This window comes from Neopelma chrysocephalum, unplaced genomic scaffold (genome assembly GCF_003984885.1).
Source record: "Neopelma chrysocephalum unplaced genomic scaffold, ASM398488v2 Primary Assembly neopelma1_67, whole genome shotgun sequence".
NCBI lineage: Eukaryota > Metazoa > Chordata > Aves > Passeriformes > Pipridae > Neopelma > Neopelma chrysocephalum.
Window position 1 is genome coordinate 10,403,248 of NW_020897726.1, and position 27,109 is coordinate 10,430,356.

Genomic DNA, 27,109 nt, shown 5'->3' on the forward strand with positions numbered 1-27,109 from the left:
ATGTCTTGCTACTTGGTAACCTTGCTGGATGATTATATTCCACTCTGATTCAAGAAGGTTCCTTTTCCTGTGATGGAGGGCCTGAACCCGATTGCCACATTGACAGATGATGCTACGATTGCAGCGTGGAGTAACGAGAGACTGCCTGGTGATAGGATGCCAACAGAAAATACCACTTCTCTAAGAAACTGCAAGTGCTGACCTCTGATGATAGATCCCCAGCAACAGGGAATTAAATGGATAAAGAATACATGCGGAGCTGACCTTAAGTCGTATGTCTAGGACAGAAAGGGTATGTGCACACTGAAGAATTGGCTTTCATGTTTACTGCCCTCGAGTTCCCCTAATTTTTGTAAGGGATTAGTGTTTCTTGCAATGCACTTACCTAAAAACTTGAAATATTGCAACACTCTGCTTATTTATCCATAGCATCATTTTCCATTTAAAAAGTTGCTTGAAAGGAAACTTGCTATTTTCAAGTGTTAAGGAGGAAATAAAGTAGAGGTTGGAAAGGAAGTGGAGGTTGAGGTGCGCTTCTTTTGAAGGGTGAATTGCTTTTTCAGTCAGTAAGGTGTAAAGCGAGATGATATGACCTTACTTATCCTGTACAGTTTAGTCAGCAGAACACAGCTTGTGCACCTCACAGAGGGAAAGATTCAACCCACTGTACAGTATCCAAGGCCAAATATTACTGAATTATATGTAAGTTGATAGCACTAGCATGTAATTGATCTGTTCATATATTTTCTTATCTTTACTTAGATTCAGGGAGATAATGCTCCATTTCAAAGTTTATTGTACTAAATTCTAGATATAACACACAATTACACAACACAGTAAATGGTCATAGTAATGCCTGATTTTTTAAATACGTCTTAATCATCTAACCCATCTGCTTTGAATGAGCTCTTTTCCCTCACCTGCCCTGATTTCTTTTTCATTCTTTTCCAACCCATACAAATAATTGTGATTTTTCCATTTATACCCTGTAATAACCTGCTATGTGAAGCTTTATTGTCGCTTACTTATCCTTACATTTTTATCTACTCCTTTTTCCATGCCTGTGGAAACAGAGTTCTCCCAAGCTATTCAGATTCTAACCCTTCAAGAGAGTATTTATTGTTTAGATGAGGATATACCAAAAGCTGTAAAACAAAAACATAAAATGTAAAAATAATAACAAAAGATGAAATATATATGTGCTCCCCCAACATCTCTATGTTAATTCCAGTATCTTCAATGTGGGGCTGTACCCTCATATTTGCTTATAAGAAAAGCCTCAGCAATATATTTTTTGTTTAATATGAGGACTAGCAAGAGCATAGGTAGAAAAATATTGAACTCAAGACTGTCAAACTCTCAACCACTAGAAAATTCTTTGTGAGCAGTTTTGCATGGGTTAATAATGCTCTTTTAGAAAAACTTCTACATTTTTATTATATAAATGAAATCTTTTGATAACCAGCATTTATCTAATATTTGAGGGGTTTATTTATTTTATTTTTCAGGTCAAGTTTTCTGAAGACCATTGAAAGAGCTTTGGCTTTTGATGAGACTGTACTAATTGAAAACATGGGTGAATCTATTGATCCCATACTTGATCCCCTGCTTGGAAGACATATAGTTAAAAAGGGAAGGTACATATATTTGAGTAATCATAATTTTTCCATGACAACTGGATCTATATTGCTTTGATTGCCACATTTTGCTTACTGCTTCATAACCCTTCATGAAATAAATTATTTCTTTTTAAAATGCAATGACTAAAAACTGGTGATGAGTGAATATTAAAATTTTTATATCTGCATCTGATTAGATAGCAAAATTCTCAGTTTGCAAATTGGACTCAAAATACAGTACAGACGTATGTGTCTCTCAAATTAAAGTGGAAATCTTTACTATTTTTTACTTCAAAAAAGGATTTAAACAAGGAGGAGCAAATATTATAGTTTGGCTCAGAAGAAAGTATTTCATTTTCATGTTAGGCATCTGTAGCAAAAGGGAAAATATTGGAAATTGCAGGCTAGATTTGGATTTAACAATATAGGGGTTTCCAGCTGCAAAATCAGCTTAAGAAAGCTATGCCTCTACTTTGCAGTGAATTGCCATAACTGCTTTTTGGGCCACCCCATGAAATAAATCAATGAACTGGTTTAAAAAGAAAAAATAAGAAAAAAAACCACAACCAAACAAAAACAACAAAACAAAACAAACAAACAAAAAACCAAAACAAACAAGTAAGGCTACTGAGGAAAAACTTATATGGTAGAACCCAGGGCAGAGGGGCAGAAATAAGTAAGCCAAAGATGGGTACCCTTTACATTGGTATTGCCAGTCTTCCATGCATCAAACCAGTCCAGTTGATCATGCTCACAAATCCATTGAGGCAGATGTCAGGGTGGTGCTAATGCCTCCTCAGTTTTACCTAGAAACATAGGCTGTTAGCAACAAAACTCAGAAACCCCATTTCTCATGTGAGTGCTCCAAATACCCAAGTTCAGGGACTGTTCTGATCTCCCCCTCCCAATGAAAGGGCTACAGCTCTGCCAGCCTTGTGAGCTCCACCCCAGAGGTTCGTAGGTGGGCATTCAAGTAGGAGATTCAAAGTCAAAGCTGAGTTAGTTTGTTTTCTCTGGTCTGACATAGCAGTGGCAGGAGTGGTAGATGGTACAAGGGAGGGTAACTTTGTGTTCTGACCCTTTTGGAGTGTCTGTAATCTCATTTTTCATTCACATGCCCCTTTTTTCCCCTAGATTTTGAAAAATTATTGTCAAACTTAGAAAATGTCATCAAAAATATTTCCTAAGATCTTATTTAGATACCTTTAGATACACATTTTCAGGATGATAATAAGAAAAATAAAGACTCTTGTACTCGGTGCAAGAGAATTTCAGTCTGTAATGTCTTCCATCACTTTTCACAAAAAGTTCCAATGTGATTTTTGAGTCTTCTATGCAGCTGTCAACCTAAATAATAATGTTGCTTTGTGGTTGCATGAGAATACACTTGGTAAACCTCATCAAATGTTTCATCTGATGAACTGAAATGGTATGCTATTGTTTATGTTCAAATATGAATTTTTTTTTTTCTGAAAGACTCTTCTAGTCTTGTTTGCAAACAACACATCAACAAGCTAGATTTTTTGTGTTGAAGAATGTGATGTTTATTCTAATATAAAATCAAAGATACTCCTGAAACATTTCTGAATGGGTCTCAAATGCTACTCAGAGTCTTTAGAGTGCTTGCACAATTTCAGATTGTCAAAAGAGAAAATAAGTAAAAAAGGATAAATAAAAACAGTATCTAGTTTTGGACAAATTACCCAAGCTTTCTCTCCCTCCTTTCTCCCATATTTCAGACATTGGTGACTGCAGAGAAAATCTAGGCAGAACGAAACAGCTCAAATCTCCTTGCCTACATGAAACTCCTGGAAGATGCACTCTTTCTCTGCACTGTGAGACCTTGAAATGATCCCTCTTTGTTACATTTTTCTGTAGTGGTATTTGAAATATTTCAGAGTAAGAGCATACAGCTTGCTTTATAATCCATAGTGAAGAAACTCTACCAAAAATTAGAATTATACCGGTCTAAAAGAGAGATCAGAAATTCCACAGGCTAAAAGATCTTTAAGGCAAGAGAGAGGGAATAGAAATAGAAATAAATTGGATTGAAAAGGACAAGGGTCACAGCTATATAGTTTTGCCTTAGCAAAGGCTTCCATGTAGCACAAGAGAGCTGTGCACATAGATACAAATATAAATATATGAAGCTATTAAAAATAGGTCCTTCTGCTGAATATTTTAGGCAGCATTACATTACCTAGCATTCTGTGCCTCACTGAAGATGCACAAGTCTCCTTTGTGGGATACTAGTAATATATATACCCCTTTATTACCAAATATGCAGAGTTTTCCTCATTCTGGATTCATTTCTGTCATTTGTTTGTTTTAGTAGTTGTGTCAGGTACTTTGAATTTTTTTTCCTAATAGAGAAAGACTAGAAAGGTATTTGTGATAGATATGGTGCAGTCCAGCAGTTGAAGTTCATTAATAATTGGAATGTTGCAGAGTATGAAGTAATGAATACTAATTACTCCTTTCATGTCTGACAGCACCCCATGGACCAATACATCAGCCCAGACTTTAATTTGGTTCTAGTAATGGTTTCATCAATAGTACATTAATTCTGTGTTTGAAAAGATGTACAGTTGAACCTGACCCACACAGTAGATACCACTGTCATAAAATGGCCACATACTGACAACAACTGGATAATTACAAATAATTAAATCCACTGAGCTTCAGACAATCCTAATTTTAAGTAAAATATATCTTATCATATTAATCGACAGAAAGCATAGCAAGGGAGATTTATCAACTTGTACTCCTTCCAAAGCACATTTACTAGCCTTCTTATTAAAGAACTTGCTGATCTGTGAAGCAGCTTCATGAAAGTACTTTTCCCCTTTCTTGTTTACCAAGATGGTTCTTGTGTTGGACTCTTGGATATTCTGTAACATCAGCTCCTGGTATTGTTTCTGAATGAAGTCTGCAAAAGAAATTCTCAGCCTTGAAAAACTTCACATGGATATAATTTATATTTTCCTCAAAACCACATAACTACAGGTACTTGTTATCTCTGAAAAACAGACTTCATACTTAAGCACCTTAGTATATATTTAAAAGCCTAACAAGTTAAAGGTATTCAAATTTGGATACATTTTTAATTTTAATTTTGGAGCTGCAAAGATACTCCATTGTTCTTAATGTTATGCCTATGGATTTTTTTGATTTTTAGCTTTTTGTAGATTTTAGAAGTAGTTGTGTAGTAAATGTAGATTTTAATGTAGCTGTATAATCCCATACACTTTAGCACAGTAGTTTCCACTTACCCAAACCCTTTTCCCCATTTTGTATTGAACTTTCTAAAATCCTTTAGCTTGTTTAGACTTCCCTCAAGGTAGGCCTTCATTCTGTTGAAGAACATTTGCACTCTGACTTGAACAACAAGATACACCAACAGACAAAGCAACCTTCAAAACCCAGAACCTTGGAGGGGCTCCAAGGACTGGACGTGCTGTGACAAAGAGGAAGATGAAGAAGAAGGAGTCTTAGAGGCCTCTGACTCAATTTCCAGAGGAGCATGCCGGGGGCAGAACTGGGGGGTGGATAGATCTGGGATTGGATGGACTGTACCTTGAATTGTGGAACCCCCCAGACACATGGCGTGCATGTGCATCTAAACTCCCGTGGTTGAAGGCCTTCTGTTAAAACTGCACTCTACCTTATCTCTACTGGTACCTGATGAGTAATTTTTTGGCTCCCAAGCGATTCTTAAGGGAACAATGCACTTTAGATTGTGGCCTTATGTTCAAAATAGCTTTAAAATGATATAATTTTTGCTAAAATATTTCAGGATATTTGCTTTAAGATGCAGGAGAAAAGGAAAAAAATAATTTAAAAAAAAATCAGTTGTAATACATAGCTGTATATAAGCATGAAGGGCACAAGAAAAAAGTAGGTAAAATTTGGGTCCAATGTATTAGCAATGTATGCAGCAATGATTCAAAATGCAAATACTGAGATTTTTTGAAGCAGATAAGGTAAGGCATAAAAGTAATCAGGTACCAATTCTACAATGGTATGATTTTGGCCCTTGCCTCCTATAAGAAGAATGATGCCATTAAATTGGTTTGGTATGGATGGCCTTTTAATATTTGAATTTTACCTATGTGTTTCCTATCCTGTCTCTGCAGCACCACTGTTTTGGAGATCACTGGATATGAGTATTAACTATAACAGATCAATGTCATTTTGACTCATAGGAGAGAAGACGGAGGAATAAATTTATTGTTCATAAGGCTCCTTTTTGCTGCAGCATGAGCTGTTGCTCCTGCTCAAATCCTTTGCACAGTCACAAAGAGGCAGTCATGTCTCTTTGGTTGCAAGATTAGGTTATTAAAAAATTCTTTAAGATGTCTTGAAATTTGATTTATGTGCAAATGTAGCTTGTATGAACAAGTTTCCCTTCTTATGTGGCATGACTATTATTCGTGAAACAGCAAGACAATTCACTCACTTTCTCCACAGGGAGAAGCTTTCCTTGCCTTGAACATCTCGCTGGCTGTGCAACTTCAAGGCAGTGCTTTTCCCACTGAACTAGTTTGACCAACTTGCACAGTTTGCCTGCTGAGATTGCCTAGTAAAAGCTCCATTCTGCACTTTTTTCACCTGACTTATTCAACTTCATTCTTTACATTACTTTTTGGAGTTTGCAAGTTGGTTCCAGAAGCTTTTAATTTTAAGCAGCAGGAACTGAAAGAAGGCTCCTTCAGAAAATGCGTTTATACCTCTTTCTTCCTGAAAAATATTGTTTCCCTTTGCTGTCCAAGAATTTACCACTTCTTTTCATTCTTACTGAGCTGATCCAAAACCTCTCACTAAAGGAAGCTATCCCACCATTCTTCCATTTACAGTCATGGCGTGTTTTGGAGAACATCTGCCTTGGAAGGTACTCTTTTTAATTTTGTGTTGCTTGAAAGTATCTGCTAAGAACAGATATTGCATAAACTCTCGAGCTGTTTTATGATATGAAGTCAGGTTCTTATACTCAAAATTTTTTCACCTTCATGAGATCCTCTCTTTGAAAGACCTAGGCATTTTTACCTTAGGCAGGACGTGTGGAAGGGAATAGCATGTCTTTGTGTCAATAAATCAAATTTTGACAGATCAGAACAGATGTGGCACTATTCCTAGTCTTCTTATAGCTGAGAGTTTAGTACTCATATTACATTCTGGAATTTATTTGGCTCTATATTTGCTTTTGCTAAAAACAATTTATTCCTCAAGGTGTATACAGAATTTTTAAAGTGCTTTGTGAATCCCTTTTGAATCCCTTAATCTACTTTATTTCAAAATCTACAAGAAAAAATAATGGAGAGCAATCTCTCTTTAGTTTACTTGGTATGTTCTTAATTAAGAGGGAATCTTTCTTTCATGTGAAAGATTCTCTATCTATTCCTGGGTAGAGTGGTACATTAATTCCATCCATTCTATCTGCCTTTGCTGATGGAATAGGAGATTATGAAGAAAACATTGCCTAAAGTAGAATTTGTTTTTAGAAATTTCTTTGGTGACCATCTTTTAGTATTCCTTCTGTCATAGATTTCCACTATTAGTGCCTATATTGCTACATTTCTTCATAATCCAGAATTAACCTCTAAACAGAAACATTTCATTGAATAAAATGAAGTTGTCCTACTGGATTACCCTACCTCTGTGTTTATCATTGTTGCATATACTCCTTGAACCGTGCAAGAGCAATAACAAAATATTTCTTTTTCCCAAATCTGTAGTTAACAGAAACCCTAGAACAGCTGCAGTAATAAAACCCGTTGAGTCGTTATGTAGTTTTTGCCTTTCATAGGTGATAATTGCAGAAATTAGAAATTTAGTGCTTCTGTGAATTGAGAACCCATAAAGGACGTATTTGAATCCAGAACTCCAAAGCTTAGTATAGACCTTCCGAAATATGGTGTGAATCCCTTAACAAAGGTTTTTCTCCTGACAAAACAAACTGAAGAACTTGTCTTTTGTCAGATCTCTTCTTGTCTCATCCCTATATGTGTGTAATGAAAGCAAAGGAAAATTGCTTTCTCCATGTCAAGCTCTACTGTTTTGTTCCCTCCAGCTGTAGCCAGTTTTGAAAGCTGTAGAGACCATGTTGCAGAACTGGACAGTGAATTCACGTCCACCTGACAAAGGTTGTATAATCTGAAGGACATGACTGTATGGCTAAATTACTTCACTATTATACACACATAAGCCTGGAAAACCCTTCTTCAGCAGCTGGCATGGCAGTATTACATGGCAGTATTACACCATACACGTCTGCAGAGTCATGGGTTTCCTAGCACTAGACATATTAGGGTTTTTTTTAGGAATTCACTTGCAGTATATAATAAGTAACTGTCATTTCTTCCTGATCCTTGGTGAAATGCAGAAGGGTCTCAGCACACCACTTCATTTAGGCTGTCTTCTGGATAAGGGCATGTCAGAAGCAGGCAAGGATGTTAAGAGCTAAAATGTATATCCCTGACTCCAGCAATGCCCTGTGACAGATTTGAAAGAATGCAATGTTAAAATTTTTACAGAAAGTATTTATTTTATTCATGTTCTGATGTGACTTTCCTGAGTTGTGTTTAAAGTGTTTAGTATCTATACTATTGCAATCACTTTGAAAATTGAGTTACCAAATGCACGTTTGAATTTTGTGAAGAGTTTGTGGCTACCTATGTTCCATGGTATAAAAGTTCTATTGACCTTTTATTTAGCAGTTTTGTTACTAATATTTGAATCTTCTTTCTTGTCAGAGAACATTCAAAGCCGTTGCTGTACAGAAACACTGGGTTTGTGCTCGTGTGTGGCAGGTGAATCCTAAAAATTGACATACTGCTCACTGTGCAAGTAGATGATTAAAAGCTGTGTCACTGGCCCACACCAGACCAGACACAGAGCACACACTGCAGTCTATAAGCAGTCTTCCAATTTTTTTTTGGTACTCTGTCACAGACGTGAGAAGGTGAACTTTATGTTGCCTGACTGCTGGGCTCCAAATGGTACTTCAGCAGTAGCAGTGTTGCTGTATAGGACAGGCTGTCACCTTTCATTCAAGATGAGGAATCAGGAAATGACATCTCTTGGATAAGAGATTTTATTCAGTGAATAAAAAGTGAGTTTAGTGTAACTCATTCTTTCACCCAGCAAATAATTGATTTGGAACAAAACATTTAGTACACTACCTTAAAAAAATCATTTTTGTTGTTTCAGTCACCAGCCATTCTCTCTCCTCTGGTCACTATCAGTTTGCTATAAATATGTATCTGCTTAGTTCCTTAGGATTTACTGCTGAGCTATTTCAGAACATGGAGAAGTGAGTTATATTTAAGGAAATTGTAGTTAAAACTAACAACTATCTCATTGAAAACTTAGCTAAGTTTGTGGTAAATAATGACAGTAGACATCCCTAAGCCACGGACTCTTCAGGACAGCAGTGAATAATCTCCCTGTGTCTGCTGTATATGCAAACTAAACTATGCCAATTAAGAAATACTCTGTGTATTCTTCATAGAATTTTGGTGTGTTCAATCATCCTCATTTTGTTTCTTAAGTTGCAGGCACATAAAGTTTGGTTTGTATCCATTTTCTATGCTGCCTAGATCACGCAGTACCCATCTGTAGTAGGGATGGTTCAGACATACTGAAGCTTGAAACCACGACACCGTTAAAAGCTTAACAAAACTGATATTTATTACCAAGAGGTGGCCGACAAAACGAACAAACCCAAAAGGGAGGAAGGAGGAGAGAAATAAGCCCCCAGCACGACCTCCTCAGTTACCCAGCTGTTGCCCATAAAGTTATCTTACCGACCTAGCATGCCTATAATTACCCATAGCAGAAGCTGCATCCTTGGAGAGTCAGTAAGTTCACAAACTGGCAGGCGTCCCTGCCAAAAGGCAACGTTGTCCTTGGTGTGAAGTTAGCTTAACTCCAAGAAAGCACTATCTACTTTTATACAATTAACTGAGTGACCACAACCTCCCAGGTGTGGCCAGCACCGCCCAGCCAGAGGCCCTCAGTCCCACCTCCCGGTTATGTAAGTGCAGCTCTTCTGCACATGCGGGAGAACTTCGGAAATCCCCTCACGCGTGTGCAGTATGTTTTGGGGGTCTTTCTTAATTGAGTCTGGGGGCGAGCCTTCCTCCCCTCCTCATCAAATTCTCCTTCAAATGCCCTTGGCAGACAATTAGCCAATCACAGAATACCAATTAAAACAGTTTATACAAGAAGCTCTCTTCAAGGACAACTTTCCCGTTTATCAGTGCTTGTTTTCCCATAACTTGGCAGGAAAAGAGCAAAGCTTTCACAGGTGGCAGGGCCAAACACAGACCGAAACTATCAGCATAATTTCACCCTAGTACACCATATTTTTCAATTTGAGATGCTTATGGGGTTTTAATTCAGTGAGATGCCCATTCTTGTGAATTTTATTCCTTCCCAGATATATTAAGATTGAAGACAAAAAATGTGAATTCAACAGGAATTTCCATCTCATCCTTCACGCTAAGCTGGCTAACCCTCACTACAAGTGAGAACTGTAGGCTCAGGCCACTCTCATTAATTTCTCTGTCACTGAGGACAGGCTGGAAGACCACCTATCGGCTGAGGTTGTTAGTTCTGAAAGGCAAGACTTAGAAAAACATAAGGTAAAGGCTATCTTTTGATTTGTCTGTTGCCTGTTCCAGGATTTTAAGGCTAGAATTAATATGCCTGTTTGAATCAGTTGTACAGTAATTGTTAGTAGCCCATATATCAGAAAAAATTAAGGGTCAGATTCTGCAAAATGTAGAAAGTACTTCTACTGATTTGCTCAAATCTATGCTCCCAGAGGGCTCATCTTGACCTAAAGCTCTCCTAAAAATTAAAATTTATTGTGATATTATTCCCACACTTCTCTCTACTGCTTGGGTTGCTCTGTGCATTGCATTTAATTTACAATGCAGGATTAAAGCCCTCTGCAGTGCTTTCTGTTTCAGTGATCTTAAGCCAATAAATGTAAATAAAATTTCATGGAAGTCCATAAGAGGATATGATGGCACTGTTAGGAGCTGGGATATTTGGTTAATAGATCACAATTTATCCGTGCAAGAATGCAGTTCTGTGGCTGCTGCAGTCGTACCAATGTATAGTAACCTATGAGGAGAAATGCTTTTATAGGTGGTTATAGAAAGGACTTTGGGCAGATTGTCATCTATGAGATAAAAAAAGAAATAAAAAATACTTAGGGCTGTGAAATTAATAACAAGAATACTTCCTATTTCTCTACTGTGTCTTTCCAGTTTTCTCATGTAATTTACTAACTTCATCTGCAAAGATTTGTTACACCTGTTTGAGGTACTGTTGCTTCATGCAAGGGCAAACTCAGAGAGTTTAATTACCCCTAGAAGAATGAAAGCCATATACTTGGGAACACAATCTGAAAACAGCTGTCCATTTTCCTCTGCATCTGCACGTTGTTCCACCTGGGACTGTATGCTTACAACACCTGTATCACCTGGGGTTTTTGGTGTGAGGGTCAGTCTGATTGAGAGCTCCCCATAAGACCAGTCAAGTTCTTTCACCGTCAGAAGGTCAATCCAGCGGAGAAGTTTTCCCACTATGTTTGCTGCCAAAATGATGTTCTCCAGCCTTGTGCTATTCTATGGTTTCCTCAGCTGCCACATAGATTACCACTTGCCATCTCTGGGCAAGATCCCAGTCCTTTTGTGCAGTGTCAGGAGGAAGGACCCTAGCAGAGAGATAAAGTTCTGGTCCGTGACAACCTTATCCTTCTCTCTATGGGTGTCCAGAACCTTAGATGTAGTATACTGGGACAGAAGATAAACTCTTTCAAAAATTAAATTAAATCAACTGATGTAATTAAACTGAAAATATAGCTCACAAATGCTATAAAACAGTATTTCTTGCTGTGGTTGTTCAAATACAGTGTTTTCATTCCCTCTGCTAATCAGTCCTCGCCAAGCAGCAGAATGGTTTCAGGAATGAGCTCCAGCAGCTGGAGGATGACATGCTGCTCAGGCTGTCAGCTGCCTAAGGCAGTCTCTTAGATGACAGTGGACTTGTAAAGAAAATCAAATCAACAAAGTCAACTTCAGCAGAAATGCAACACAAGGTAATAACAACTGAACTATTTTTAACAGCTTAAGGTCACTGTAAAATGTGTATTATTAATCATTTTTAGTGTAACATTTCTATGAGCTAGAATAAGGAATAGTCAAATTCCTGTTTATCCAGAAAGGGCTGTCCTCCCACATATTCATGGTTTCATATCTATTGTATGTAGTTGTCACATATTTGAGGTTTTTAGGTGCTTGAATTAGTAATAATAAAATTAATAAATAGCATGAAATTTGAACAAATGTATTAATATATGATTGCCATGTTTTCAGAGGTAAACAGGCATATTGCTGCAGAGAATAGTCATTCCCTAATATTTGTCTAAGATAAGAATCTTGGTTACCTGAAGTATTTACTGCTGTCTGAAATAAAGTCAGTTTTCTAGAGTATATCCATACTCTTTCCTGTATGGATAGGAATGTTATGGTAATTGTGTGGGATAATTATGGAACTAAAAAATAAATGAGACAACAGTCATCCTATAAGTAGCTGAAGCCAAAGAAAATGAAGCTCAGATTAACATGACAAGGGAGCTCTACAGACCAACAGCCATAAGAGCATCCATTCCTTACTCTGTCCGTATCAGCCTGGGCAGCATCAACCCCATCTACCAGTTTTGCGTAATTGGTTTCAAATTTATTTCATGCGAGGAACAAAATTTATTTCATGCAAGGAACAAAATTTATTTCATGCAAGGAACAAAATTCTGCCTCCAGCAGCGATGCCTGATACATTAGTTACTACTTGTACCAGATGTTTACATTTTCAGGGCTGTGTGTTTGAGGAAAGAGAACATGATGTGGTCTCTGGCTGGTCCATAACACTGTACATTCCTACAGGCCTCTTTGGTGGCTGTTTCCATTCTGACAGTGTTTTCTGACTGGGCTTGCAAAATTCGCCTTCCTTGTGTTAAGCCATCCCACAGGGTCAGGAACAAAGAGTTTGGAGAAATTCTGTATAAACAAATCACTGCAGTAAATCTACCAAATTATCTAATGCTGTGAGTAAGGGAGATCACCCACTACAAAATTACCAGCTTGCTTAAGTGAGAGGTTTTGTTTGCTGAGTTAAATAAGGAAGCAGAAGAGTATTGCTGTTTGCAACCCTCACACCTGGTTTGCTGAAAGTTTCCTCAAAAGCCTCTTGGCAGAAGTGCCTTGCATTTTAGACTTCTCAGGTCATCTCTTCTTAGAAGTCTACTGTAAGAAACCAATTATTTTATGAGTAGAAAAGCAAAAACGCAAAATTCAAATAAATAAAAATAATTGTATTAACTTCTAGGCCTTCAATGTGTCTTCCACAAAGCAATTAAATGGGCTGAAATATCAGGGGATATTCAATGTTGTATCTCTAACCTGAGAAAAGTTGTCACATATTCAACCTTTCTTTTCACAAGCCAAGGACTTTTTAAAAAGGATAACCTCATTTTTCTGGCCCGAACAGCTTTTCAGATGAGGAAAAATTTCTGATTGGTGATGCTGACATTTATTTGGTTTGCAGTTTCTTCACTATAAAGTGATGCCTCTGTGCTCAAACCCCGTGGCTGTGCAGTTTCTGGCACAGGGTGACTGCTGCTTCAGTATCAATAATTGCAGAAATTCCAAAGATGCTTTCATGTAATTCTTTTCATTTAAAATGCTGCAATGATTTCATGAAGCTACATTGAGGATAAATACCATAACTTAGCTGCTTGTGTTTGGATAATTAGGGTTGATCTGGTATGTAAAGTAAGAAGTAAATAATACATATCCATATCACATTCAGGCTGTTATTTTTCCTTTTAATTTTAGTATCTGTATGCCCTGGGAAAAATCAGGGCTCAGTTGTACTGGAAGGCAGAACTGGCTCTGAAGCAAGTCTGATGACTTTTTTAAATTTTGTGTGCTGTCGAGATTCTCCTAAGAAGTAAAGAGATAGAATTTCTTGAATTGGATTTCCTTCTTCGATTCAGAATTGAACACATTTGAGTCCTGTTGACTTCCTAAGTACTCAGTGATGGAGTGTCATTAGAGTAGTTTGGGAAAATTGCTTTTCAGTTCTTTTTTGGTGTTATTTCTGGACACATGCCTCAACTAGACAATTTCAAATAAAGTCATACATTCTACTGGGTTTTTTTTAGTAAAACTAGTGATGCTTTCAAAAAGGAGTTTTCTTTGCTATTTGAGTGCATTTTTCCTTAGACATCTCATACTGTACTTTGTGAGGAAATTCTATTTTGCCATAATTTTCCAGCCCCTAAAAATACAATTTTATTTCATGCCACTCCTTACTGTAGTACATGTCCCATACAGGGTTTCCAGTTTATTGTATCTTGATGTTTAACAGTAAGCAGACAGTATGGCAATACCAACCACAGTAAACTTTTATAAATAATATTATATTTATGTATCTGTGCTTGCGGGTATAGATATGTAATTTAGTATTTTAAGGCAAGTCCTGAGTCCCTTATAATTAGTTAAACTAGGGTTTTTTACATATCTTAAAAAGTATCAGCGTCATGCTTTTTCAGTCATCATGCAGAAAGTACATCATTTCTATTTATGTCTTTGGCATACTTCCAGGCTATGGCAGTGATGGATGTGTTCAGTGGGGTAGATAAAGATATTGAAAGATCCACCAAGAAATGGAAGTGGGTGGACTCAGAATGTCCAGAAAAGGAAAAGTTCCCCCAGGAATAGACAAAAAAAACCAAACCTCTTTTGAGAAACAAATAATGCTGTCCATTAGGACAGAATGACATACACTCTGAGGTATGAAATCTGAGGGTACATCTTTCAGGGCAAGTGTGTGTAAGGGTGGAGGCTTGTCTGACAAAACTCAGATCTTAAGAGGAAAGAAAACTGGGTGGTCAGACAGAATTTGAGATTGATGACTGTGGTCCTTCCTAGGCTGGTCTGCTGGTGCAGAGTTTGTGAAGAGGTAGTGTGGTGAGACATGAGTCACAGCATATTTGGAGATTTGTGATTTCTTTTCGTTTGCATAGAGGTACCAGAGGAGAGTACTTATTCATAAATGGACATGCAGTAAGCTATCCTGTTAGTATCTAGAAGTGTATTTCTCAGTGTTAGTTCTCATTGTAGTATTAGGGCTGTATTGGGTGGGTAACCCCACAGGATGATGATTTTTCAGGTCTCTCTTTTGAAAATTCTGTGATACAAAGAAAGATTCAGCTGTGGATACTGACTAATCTCCTCCCAGTTGTTTTCCAGTTGTACTGTTTTAATTTTTGATCCCAAGTGATGGTGTTACAGACCTGTTCCTCCACACCACACTATCACAGTTTTTGCCCATTTTTATATGACTTCTGAGAATGCAGTTTTTGTCCTTGGTGTTTATTTTGCCCAGCTGACCTGGCTTAATGTGCCAGTATTGCCTGCATATAATGACTTCATCGATTCAGTTATTGAAGAGGCCTTTTTCATTCAGAAGTTGCAGTTTTCTGTCAAGTGGTCCCTATCCCACAGGGAAATGGGAATGATTGTCTTCTCTCTTGCTTCATCACCTGCTTCCTTTCCTGACTTCTCATGATTTCTCTCATGAAATGACCATCATTGTCAGATGCTCAAGTCTGCAATGGTGCAGACTTGAAGCATTTATCAAGGAACATTTTTTATCAAGGAACATCAAGGAACATGTTTAGTGGATGTTTTGTCATATGTACAGGAACTTTGTGGAAGAAAAGCTTGGCTGAAGGTATGTGGAAAGTGCAAGGATGGATTTAGCAAAATGCTAAGTGAGCAGTCCAGTTCAACCAGTCCTGTGTTTTTCATTCTGATTTCCAGAGTAGACCCACTTGAAGATACTGAGACATTAGGTAAGCCTCTTACTTGCTTCACTCACAACAGAAGCAACTTGCAACTGTCCTCCCATCAAAGAAAGGAAAATTGAGCTCAAAAGTGAAATGGAGCATGCAGGGCTAGAAATGAAGATAAATTGATATATGGTTATATGCTTGTGTGTATGTTCTTATACACACAAGCATGTAGGGGTGTATTTTTTTTTTTTACTAAACAGAACAAAGCCTTCTGGAGTCATCTATCACTACAACGGAGAATGCACTACTATGGGAAAGTTGGGAACAGTTTATTTTTGGCTGCAGATTCAAGTTCTAAAGTTTCTTCCACCCCCACCAGATGCATGGCAATGGGGTGGATGAAAAGTGTAAGGCCATAACCACTACAGTATGAAGAAATTTCTAGATTGAGCATTCCTCTGCTTGGCATAATGCAGGTTTCCTTTGTACTGTTTTCTACCTTTTGACTAGATGAGGGCCAGAGGGCAATTTTCTCCATGCTCATGTAATCTTGTGCCCCCTGTGACTAAATAATGGTCATTATACAAACTATATTCAATTGTATAGGGCTCTGTGGCTCTATACTTAGGATTACTATTCCCCACAGACAATAGTGAGAATACCAGGTTAATACATCTGTGACCTCACTGTGCTCAATTTAAGCTCAGGCCTCACAAGGTGAGAGGCTTGTGCATTTACCCACTGAACCAATCAGTTAAAAAACTGATGTGATATCTACCACATGTTGCTCCTTTTTTCATAAGGGAATTGCTCTGTACCCCCTGTAAGAGTTTCTAAAGCTCAGTAACAATGCCGAGCATCTATCAAAATGTCAAAAGGTTCATTATCTTAAAACCAAGGGAACAGATTTCTGCAGGCTTTTTCTAATACCAGCAATAAGGCCACTGTTGAGAGCTCGCAATTTTGCTTGTTGAAATTGTAAGGGTTTAGTGAAGTGCTTCAGAGGAAGTAATATGAATTGCACAAGTGATAGTGAAATTAATGGGGGCATTATCATTCTTTTTCCTTTCTGCTCTGCTAATTTTCCTATCTCCTCCCCCTCTGTCACTCACCCTTCCCCAATTATTTCTATTGCAGGCAAAAAGCTTGGGTTCATTATAGACTGTGGACTCTAGAAGATTTCATAACATCTCTTTCGGGCAAAGGCAGGGGATGGTTGCAAATGAGGCACTCAAGAAGGCTGCCTGCCATGGCCATGGGGTTCTTTCCCAAATGAGTGTTAAACAGTCCCTCTGACAGGGAATGCCTCCTCAGCTGGAGGGATGTTTCCAGAACACAAAATATGCAATGGATTACAGCAAAAGTTTTAAACAGCTAATAATCTTGTTCCATTTGCTTTTGCTTTTGGTTGTAACAGGATAAACATCATATTAATAGGGTGTGTGTCATGTTTTACTGAACAGTGTCACCGTCCCGGAAGGAATGGCAGAGATAAAGCAGAAAGCCCCTGGTGGGTAGGTAGGATTGCCCTCAGGCACACACTTCCCCCCCCTAATTAAAAGCTCCTTTTCCATTCAGCGGGCCATAATGGAGAATTAAATGAAATGGGTCTGACTGCCCCTGGGAAAGTTGTATAATTAGCCCTGGAGCGCTGCTTTTCAGAGATAGCAGCTCTGGCTTTGGTCAGTGTTGTATGGACCAAGAACCCACTCTGCAGTGGACAAAGAGATCCATGCAATCCCTTGCTGAGCAATGGTTTCCCAACACAGTAAAAGAGCGAATGGGAACACTGCAGCTGTAAATCCTACTGAAAAAAGATGCTGCCTTCCAAATGTTTTATGCTAAACAGCCAATGTGTATGTGTGACAACCCCTCTGCCCTCAAGCCAAACAAGAAATGCATGTTCCAGGCCTTGATATTAAGATGGTCATGAGAATGGAGTGATTCTCTCCTCTTCTGGTTTTAACCTCAGCATCCTGGTTTGTCTGTCAACCAGGTTGCCTGCAACAAATGAAGAGACGGACTAGACTCAGTGTTGTCTGCTGGATGAAATCTCCATGGGATTAGTGAGGGGCCCTAATGTGCTAGGCACTGTGGGAGCATGCACAAAATGCCCCCTTTATCATCAGTGAAACCAGAACTCTTTAACCAGATTTCATGTGAGTAAGCTAATCATGCTAGTCTAAAAATAACCCTATTTTACTGCTAGTGAGCATAGAAATGTTGTTGTGAGAGAAGAGCCAAGCTGGTTTTCAGGGGAGTTTCAGAGTTCTCAACCGCTCTGGGGACAGGATGAAAAAATGGGAGAATGGCGGAAACAGTGTTGTGTGTCTGAAGCCACAGGAATTAATGGGGAACATCTGAGAAGCTTCTGATGTTACAGACCTGCTCCATTTTCCAGCCCATTATTCCTGGCTTCTGAGGGAGGAGAGAGGCAAGGATTTTGCTGTAAAGATTTTTGATAGTGAAGGATTGGGGAAAGTCTGAAAGGAAATTCCATAAAGATGTTGGACCAAATCTCAAATGGTGCTAATCTAGCTAGAGCTAGTGAGATTTGGATGTACTCAGTGCTTCTCAATCTTTAGTCTTCTGGGGTTTGGCCCAGAAACCCTGTAAGTTTATGTTTCAAAAAAAATCCTGGATCAAAAGATGACATATTTTACTATGGATTTTATTGTAGACTAGGGGGTGTATAATTAGATATTTTAAAAAAACAAACAAACACAAAAAAAGCCCCAAACCAAAACACAACAACAACAAAACCCAAACCAAAGAAAAAAACCCAAACCACATCTGCTATTCTGACTGACCTGGGAAATACTTTAAAAATTCCTTTGGCTTCAGGTCTTGCAAAAGCAGTTGGCACAGTGGTTGGTAAACTAGCAGAATAGAGACTGACTTAATTTTTTTGGTATCAGATTTAACTCTTCTGTCACTCTTAATTTCTCAAATTCAGACACCTGATATATTGAATGTTTATTTTGTTATTATATCAAGGCTCCTGGTTTTATTCTGGGTAGAAACTTGTGTTGCATTTTTCATGGTTAAACTCAACATTCTTACTTAAGGAGGTTTTTTTGTCAGACATAAAATCCTTCACCTTTCCCCAGACACTGCTACCTGTTGTTTAGTTCAGTTTATTTCCTTTTGAAAGCCAAGAGTTTATCCTTCTGAAAGTTTCTTCCACACATCTGTGTTTTCACGGGTATCAAAAGTAATTTTATGTCCATTACTTCTTAAAGTAAAAGACAGAATATATGTCACAGAATTAAGGGTTATTTTCTGCAGGTTTTATAGGCAATGCCAAATATTTTAAAAACCAGCTGAAGCCCTGTGCTGAATCTTATCTTGCCAAGATTCTCTACTAACACTACAAGCAATGGAGGCAAAAAAAATATATTAAATTTCAATTTCAAACATGATTTTTGGGAAACTAAAATTTGAAGGACTTTGAAGACTTTTTTAATAATTGTTAAACTGGTACATTTTCTGCTTGGGATAAAGTCTATGGATGATAAGAAACTAAGAAACTGTAGTGGTTGTCTGAGTAATATTTATAGCGTTCTAGTTAAAGACTCTATTTTTGTTGGTTTCAGTAGCACAACAGTTCTTTCCTAGGGGAGATTTGGAAATAAAAATGTCACTATCAACACTTGTGCATCTGGAAATTACTGCAAAAAATACTGCCCAATAGTCTCTGATCATTAAGAAACCTGTTTCTTACTCTCCTTCCAAGCCCAGGCTTGTGAGTGCTCCCTTTCAGCTGCTGAGGCAGGCACAGCTGTCGATAACACTGCCGGTTGTTACTACATGTTATTCCTTTTTATTTTGACAGGATACCCTTGAGCTGTGTACCAGATAACGGAAATTTAAAAGCATCCTTTGTCTTCTGTGCAATTTTCACAGTTGCGTTGTTGGGAGACTGAAGTTTGGCCCTCAGGGCTGGAGCGGAAGGTAGCGGTTCAGCACCAGAGATCACTACGTCTGTGTCACTGTCCTCTGCAACTATTTGGAGGCCCATGTGAAGGTAAGAAGTAGTGGTCGGGTAACCACACACCAAGGTCATTTCAACTCAATCAGCTGTTAATACTGAATAAGGGGGACACAATCCTTTCTCTGGAACTGTTATTTAAGTAGCTGGCATTATATGATGCTCTTGTTGAGTATGAAAATAAACCAGATCAAAGGGGGTGGGGGGCTGTGGGATTTTTTCTGGCAGTGAATGCTTGAACTTTGTAATATAGGTCAAACCAGTTCCACATCAGTAGCTAAAGGGGAAAAAAATGCCCTTCATTATGTTAACAAAAACAGGGGTTTACATGTGCATATATGCCAAATTCATTAGGCAGGTAATGAAGCATTTGCACAAATGTAATTACAAACAGCAATTCTGACAGTTCATAGCACTGCATTAATAATCACTACAATTAGTTTTGATGATGGAAGCAATTTACAGCACGTCACATATATAAATAATGGTGCATTTCCTGAATGTGTCATTATTATGTATTAAGGATGCCACCTTGTTGTGACTTTCTCAGTAATGTTCCCCTTGAGTCAAAGTTAAGGGTAGATGAGTGATTTTATTTCTGAGCTACAGCATATTTCAGACTTGTATAGTTTAAATACTGAGTTGAGGTCACTTGTCTAAGTTCTGTATGTGAAAATGTGAAATGCCTAAATAAAAGCAGTAATTATTTATTTCTGAATGATATAGGATATTACTAAATGGATCCTCCAATTTTAATAACTTAAAGAAATTTCAGAGATATTCATAAAGAAAAAAAGATAAGTGCAACCCCTTGATTATATGGTTTTCTCCTTATCTTCCAACTTGTATTTGCTCTTACAAATTGATTTTCTTTTTGTCTTCATACCCCTACTGACCTTTATTTAGCTAATAGGACATCAAAGTGGTTTTCCTTTTTGTGGTACTTGGTGTCATTATAGTGAAATAATTGGTTAATTTTATAGTGATGATTTAATAATGTTTCCCATTTAGAAAACAAGTCTATAAAATAAGCTTGTTCCAACCCTTAGTTTTCTTTGCTAATACGTCTTGCTGCTTTAAGCTCTGTTCTTTTCAAACCACAATTCATAAGCTGGATAATTAATTTTGCTAATTAATGAGAGGGAGGATTCTGGTCTCAGGGAGCACTAGAAAGATCTGTAAGGTCAAGAATTATTTCTTCTCTTGGTAATACTGCTTATTGGCCCTTCTCATTGTATTGGTTAGTGATTCATTACCCTGTGGCTTTATAAGGATTTTTTTAACATAGATATTGGAGAGAGAAATAAGAAAAGAGGTTTTTTTTAAATGTAACTTTGTATACATGTATATATATGTGTATATATCTATATAAACTCTCCCAATTTATTATCTTTTGGGGAGAACATTCTTAAGACAATTATGGATTGAGCAGAAAGTAGAAAGCATAAGCTGGGCAACTTGAGCTAGCTCATCAGCTCATGGAAATTGCCATAACTCGATCATCACTTGTACCAGTTTTATAGTGTTTTCCTGTGAATATCCAACCTTGCATCTCAGTTTGACTTAATCCATTTTCCTGCTGCTAAGACGAACTCCAGCATGCTAACTCTGATATTTAAGGCCTCGTTATGTGAAGTACAGGATGCTTGATCCTGCCTCATTGTCCCTCTCTTGCCCTCCACCTTCTGATTCCTACACCTGTGTTTGTGGAGTTGTCATTCAGTGTTGTAAGGGGGATGTGGATTCTGTCCTCACCGTTATCCATCCACTGAGCAATGGCTCTGTGTTTTTTGGGGTACAACAGACTAGTTTTCTATACAGTACAATAGGAATTATGTGAATCTGACAGCCCAAAATATTTCTAATTCAAACTCTTCAGTTTTCTTACACTACCAAAAATTCCCCTTTTGTATCAGTAGCTTTGATTACCCCAGTATAATCAATGCCCCAGAAATGTGCAGCTGAATAAGCTCATACTTAGTTAGAATATTGATATACTCTTGTAAAAGACAAAGGAGGGAGCAATTTCTTGAGATAAATATATATGAAATTAGAAAAACGTTAAATGAAGTTTTGTTGCCAACAAAGAGAAAAGTAGGTTTATTCTAACTCCAAGAAGAATGCTTCGTTCTAAATCCAAGTTGTTCACATTTTTCACAGGGATTCTCTGATCAGTCTTCTCATCACAAGCATGCAGCATTACATGTTATATTCCAGGCACTTTTTTTTAATTTTTTTTTTATTCCCTTTAAACCAGTTTAAAATAAAGATGGGTTGGAGTTTCACATAATCAAACTGCTACATACAAGTTTATGTAGTAAGCAGGCTGGAATAGCTGCAGCTATTTTACTTGTTCTGTTCTGTTACATCGTACAATATGTTAAGCCTATAATTAAGTTTTTACTTGAGCTGTTGGGAGACAAATACTGCCCCCAAGGGCATAACGGTTCCTGTCTGCAAAGGTTTCTTCACAAACTGGCATATTTTGCAAACCCAAGGGGAGCAAAAAGAAGCTTCAATGCTGTGAAGCCAAATTAAAGAGAAAGACAGTAGTTTCTTGAATAAAATGGTTTTCCACTCTTAATCACATGCTATAACAATGGCATTATGACTAGAATTCTACAATAAACTTAATGCTTATGTAATGTGGCAGTCATGGGGTTAATATTAGTTCAATTTTCACCGAAGTTCTTGAATACTTCCCAAATTCAAATAAAGTGTTTCCTAGTGAGAGGATGTAAAAGACTGCAATCAGATACGAGGTTTTTATTTCTCCTTTAAGAAAGGCACAGTAGGTTACCTTCCTGTCACTCATGAGGATTATGTTTTTAAAGATCTGTATGAGAAAATACATGCACTTGTTCATGAAGTTATGTTCTCTTATATCATGTGGTGTCTTGAAAATGTGCTTTTCACTTATAAGTTTTTTATAAGGGATAAGGTAGAAAACATGACATAAGTCTCGGATAATTCATTTTACACTGTTACTGATTTTAGTCACAAACTTGCTGTTTTTACTCAGATACCTCTCTCTGGATTGAAATAAAAGAAATATGTTTTTCAGTGTAGTCTGATGAACAAACCAAACCCAACAATGCAAACATGTAACCATGAGGCTTTCTGAAAGGAAGCACTTTAATTTCTTTTGTTTCTCCAAGCAGCATTTATTCTGAACAGCTTTGGTTTCTCCTTTAGAAAGCCGACTTGTTTTATTCAGTGATGCATTCTATTCCCCAGGTAGGTCCTATGGGAAAACTTTCATTACCTCTTTGGTGAGATCATACGGAGTGGCCACCAATGCCTGGGACCACAGGCTCTGCTCTGTATACCTCCAAGAACTCATCAGACCACTTGTGGTAAGAACTTTCACATATACCTAAAGCTCCTGAACATGTATATAGTACATTCAACCTAAGGGAAATTGAAGACCACAAACTTTCTCATCTATGCAGCTCCGCCTAGCTAGGTCTTGTCTGACTGTGGAGGAATAAATTTTACAATGATTCATTGCGAGCAGATTTTGTCTGAAAGTGTTTGTGACTTGGCATACTGCTTGTTTACTTTTTCAAGTACCCTTACTTGGCAACATGAATTCAATATTTCGTAACACTGCTTGTATAGTGATCTTAATGACATTGGGTACACTTAGGTTTTCATTTTCCTAGTAATACTATTTTAAGGTACTTCAATTTAGAAAGGTCTGGATTGGCATGGGAAAGTATCTCTTATGGAACTGCTTACTTTAACCAGCATAACTGATAGATTCACCAGTTTCAGCAGTCCAGAATGGCACTATCCTCAAAACTTGCACTTACTGTTTGCACGTTTTCTTCTCCAGAAAAATAGTAGAATGGAAATGTTATACATTTCCTTGTATTTTCCCATTTCCAAAATAGGGAAAATAGTTTGTAAGACTGTTTTTAATTTTCTACTACCCTCTCACACATCTGTACCTTTGTCAGGTTATCACCAGCTGACATATACTGAATATTCAAATTTCACTGTTGAGTTTTTGTCCTGGACAGCAGTGTATGTGGAGCATCCATGAGGTAGGCAGAGTTGCTTCTAATCAGCAGCAAATATTAGAATTTTTGAGGCTACAAAAAGAAAATGTTGCTCTAACTTTAGTTCTAAGAAGTCTTGCTTGGAAATTACTTTAAGCTATTTCCATATACATACATTTATATGTATTTATGTGGATGTATATACAGGAGGTGTGTGTATAAGATATATAGATAAAGATAGATATATAAAAATATTTTAAAAACCCAGTCAGTTTCTGGGTTTTCTGAAATGGTTACGTTGTACACAATTTTCTAAAAACAGCCAAGAGATTTTTCAAGTACCCTTTGCAGACTTCTTATTTTTCATTTTCCAAAGGTAAAATCTTATTTGAGAAGAATAAAATATGGAAATTAGCATGTTACATGTGAGCATGCCATTTGTGGAGCCTGGCTAACTTGGGGGAAGTGCACCTTTCACCCCTGGCAATGGGCTGCAGCTGCCTTGCAGTTGTGAGCAAGATGAGCGGGCTGATGTCTCCTTGGTCCCTAACAAGCGGGTTTTCATATGTCAAAGAGCCACACTCAGATGAAGGTAATTGGAAGTAACTGCTCAGAAGAAGATGCCCAAGAGTAAGTTGCCATGGAGATGGAAAGGCTAAACACCACTGTACTCCTGACCTCGAAGGAGGCGGATTTCTCCACATGACAGCTGAGGTCGCGGGGGCATAATGGGAAGCTCATCCTGCCGGCTCAAGGTCTTCCTGTAGCCTATGGATAAGTGAAGAATTACTGCTTCCAGTTTAGGTAGTCCATTAACCTTCACAAGCTTGAACTTTCATTCAAATAATTGCAAAATAAGTATAGGTGGTGAAACCTGAACAGAACCACTGCTATTTGTATGGCCTTTGGAAAGTTTAGGGACCCAACCCTGAGCTTGGATCCACTGATGTGGATCTCTCCAAGATTTTTGCTGTAATTGGAAAATGCTAAAGCTCAGAATTACCAGCAAAACCAGAAAATTGACCAGCAACCAAATGAATGTAAACAGGATGGCCTTTCATCACTGGTGGGGCTTTGCGTTCACTGGGGCGATTACCTTCTCTTTTTACCTGTTGGCCTTACTAATGAGTTCTTTTAGATATAAATTCATTTCACAAGGTGCATTAGAATAAGCCACTATGCATGAGCTTCAATATACCTCACCTGGGATCTGCCATAAGGACAGAAGGGTGGCGAGTTCCTGCTATGAACCCCAGTAACCCACTGCCCCCCTCTGTGCACATGACTCCCATGGATACAGTAAAACCTGATTTAAGTGCTAGCAGAGAGACTGGTAAGCACAAACTGACTGACAGAATTGATCTTCTACTCAACGTAAATAACAGGGCTTTTTTCAAAACCTCAGCACTACTTCAAAGTGGTCTTAAGATATAGCTTATTGTGGGTGAGGTTAGTGGTGCAAGTTCAGGCGCAGGTAAATGGCTGGTTGCAGAACCAAATGACTTCAGAAATAAGTGCTTAGTGATGTTATTTTGAGCAACAGCTTGTTGTTGGCTGTTCTAAATGCCAAAAGCCGTTAAATGTTATTGTGATTTTGTGGAGTGGACCCTGCATTAGGAAGAAATAGCTCTTGTGAAAAGTACCACTTAAAGCTAGAAATATTTTTCAGCAAAAACAACTTCAAGTCTAGTTTAAATCCCAGACAGCCCTATGTCAATAAGTTCAGATAAATGCTTTGAATCCAGTGAAGTTCTTACAGCACAGAAGCTGGGGGAGTCTGGAAAAGAAATGTGATTGCTACAGCTTTTATTCTGTCCTGTCATCTGTAGGAGTACTCTTATACACCGAGAGTACATCTCACCAAAGCCCTGTCTACCTACTTAAATCTTGATCTGCTCTAAAGTCCCAAGTCTTATCTTAAATATCCTGACAGAGTTAGGGCCTAGGTGCTCTGTAGGAACAGTGCAGTTAATAATATTCAGTTCAATATGGAACTGATTGAGACCTTAATTTTTTTCTCCTGCAAAAATCGTCACCACTGTCTTTCTCACTGAGGCCAAAGCAGCATTACAAAACCCCAAGCAAGACTCCTACCTTTGGAGAGATGCAGTGGAGTGGCTAGATTTTCTTTTCTGTTCCGGCTCCTGGCTGCTAGGGACATTCTCTTCAGCCAGGCAGACGAGAATGGAAGGGACATCAACACTGTCCTGACTGGCAACCATTTCTGTGGAAAGTGGAATGGGATCACTGTTTCTGATAAGTTAAGATTGCCCATATACTGACATGTGCTATCCCAGTTCCACACTCCACTTACCTGTCTCATCTACCTGTCTCTCCCTTTGACCACTTTAAGGTTATTGTGAGTGCAGTGTGTTTCTGCAAAGCCCCTAATTAATGACAGACTAAATAGAACTAATGTTGTGGCTCATGTTAATACACAACAGGGTTGAGGTGAGTTGAGACTCCAGTCCTGCCTCTCCCACAGGTGTCCTGTGTGACTTTCTCCTGCCTCGGACTCTCATCTGCAAAATGGCATAATAATCCTTGCTTGTCTGCAGCAGGGATGTGGACATTCAGTACTTAATATACACTCACCTCAGTAGTGACAGTCCTTAAAATAAACTCAGAGCATCCTCATGAAGGAAGAAGCAACAGTATTTTAACACTGCAGAAAATGGGACTGCCAGGAAATTATGCAAATAGCAACTATGGTAAAAATACTTTGGTAACCCTGTTCCATTGTATCAGAACATACAGGCATCATGTCCACAGACTCCAAGCAAATCTCTGAAATTTTGCAGATGCAGAAGAATATTTCAAGAACTGGTCTCAGAATTATCAATAACGTTATTGATTCTTTTCTGCAGCTTGAAGGGGAACCGGCACTAGGTTTCTTGGCCCCACCAAATCTGGATTATGATGGATACCATAAATACATAGATTAAATTCTTGCATCTGAAAGCCCTGTACTATATGGACTGCACTCCAATGCTGAGATGGGATTCTTGACAATATCAGATAATCTCTTCAAAACTCTTTCAACAATGCAACCTATGAATACATTTGTAGGAGATGGATCAGGCCAGTCTGCAGAGAAAGATGTGAAGTTCTTAATCTGGTGTGTTGTCAGTGCTTTAATGACATGTGGAGCACACATCTGACTGTGTTATTTCAGCAAGAAACCTAATTTCTGGGGTAAAAACGATGCATCAAATTAGAAAAGATTAAATGAGTGTTAATAGTAGGGATGATAATGCACCAGCCTGGCCAAGGTACTGCACTAGGAAGGAATTTGGACCAAAGATATTTGGACTAGAGTAACATCTAACCTGTTATGCAGTTCATTTCTTTTTCACTTTGAATTAATTGTGGGGTGGGAAACAAGGTATGGATCTATTTTACTTTTTTTTATATGTTTTTATAAACAAGTACAGCAACTATAACTTACTAAAAAAAAGGCACAGTTGGTTGAATTGGTGGGTCTAGTCTTCACCTCTGTCCTTTTTCTCATCTCCTGCATGATAAATCCCCTTTGAGTAGCTTTCCTGCTCCTTCCCACTTGTACCAAGCATAGGAAGTCCCTCACAGCCTTCAGTCCTGGATTCCTTCTGCCACATTGACAGCA

General features: G+C 38.1%; 1 pseudogene; it reads left to right on the forward strand.

Annotated features, from left to right (window-relative positions):
• The first annotated feature begins 3 nt into the window (after nt 1–3).
• Nucleotides 4–23,712, forward strand: LOC113968278 (annotated as a pseudogene).
• The last annotated feature ends 3,397 nt before the right edge of the window (nt 23,713–27,109 follow it).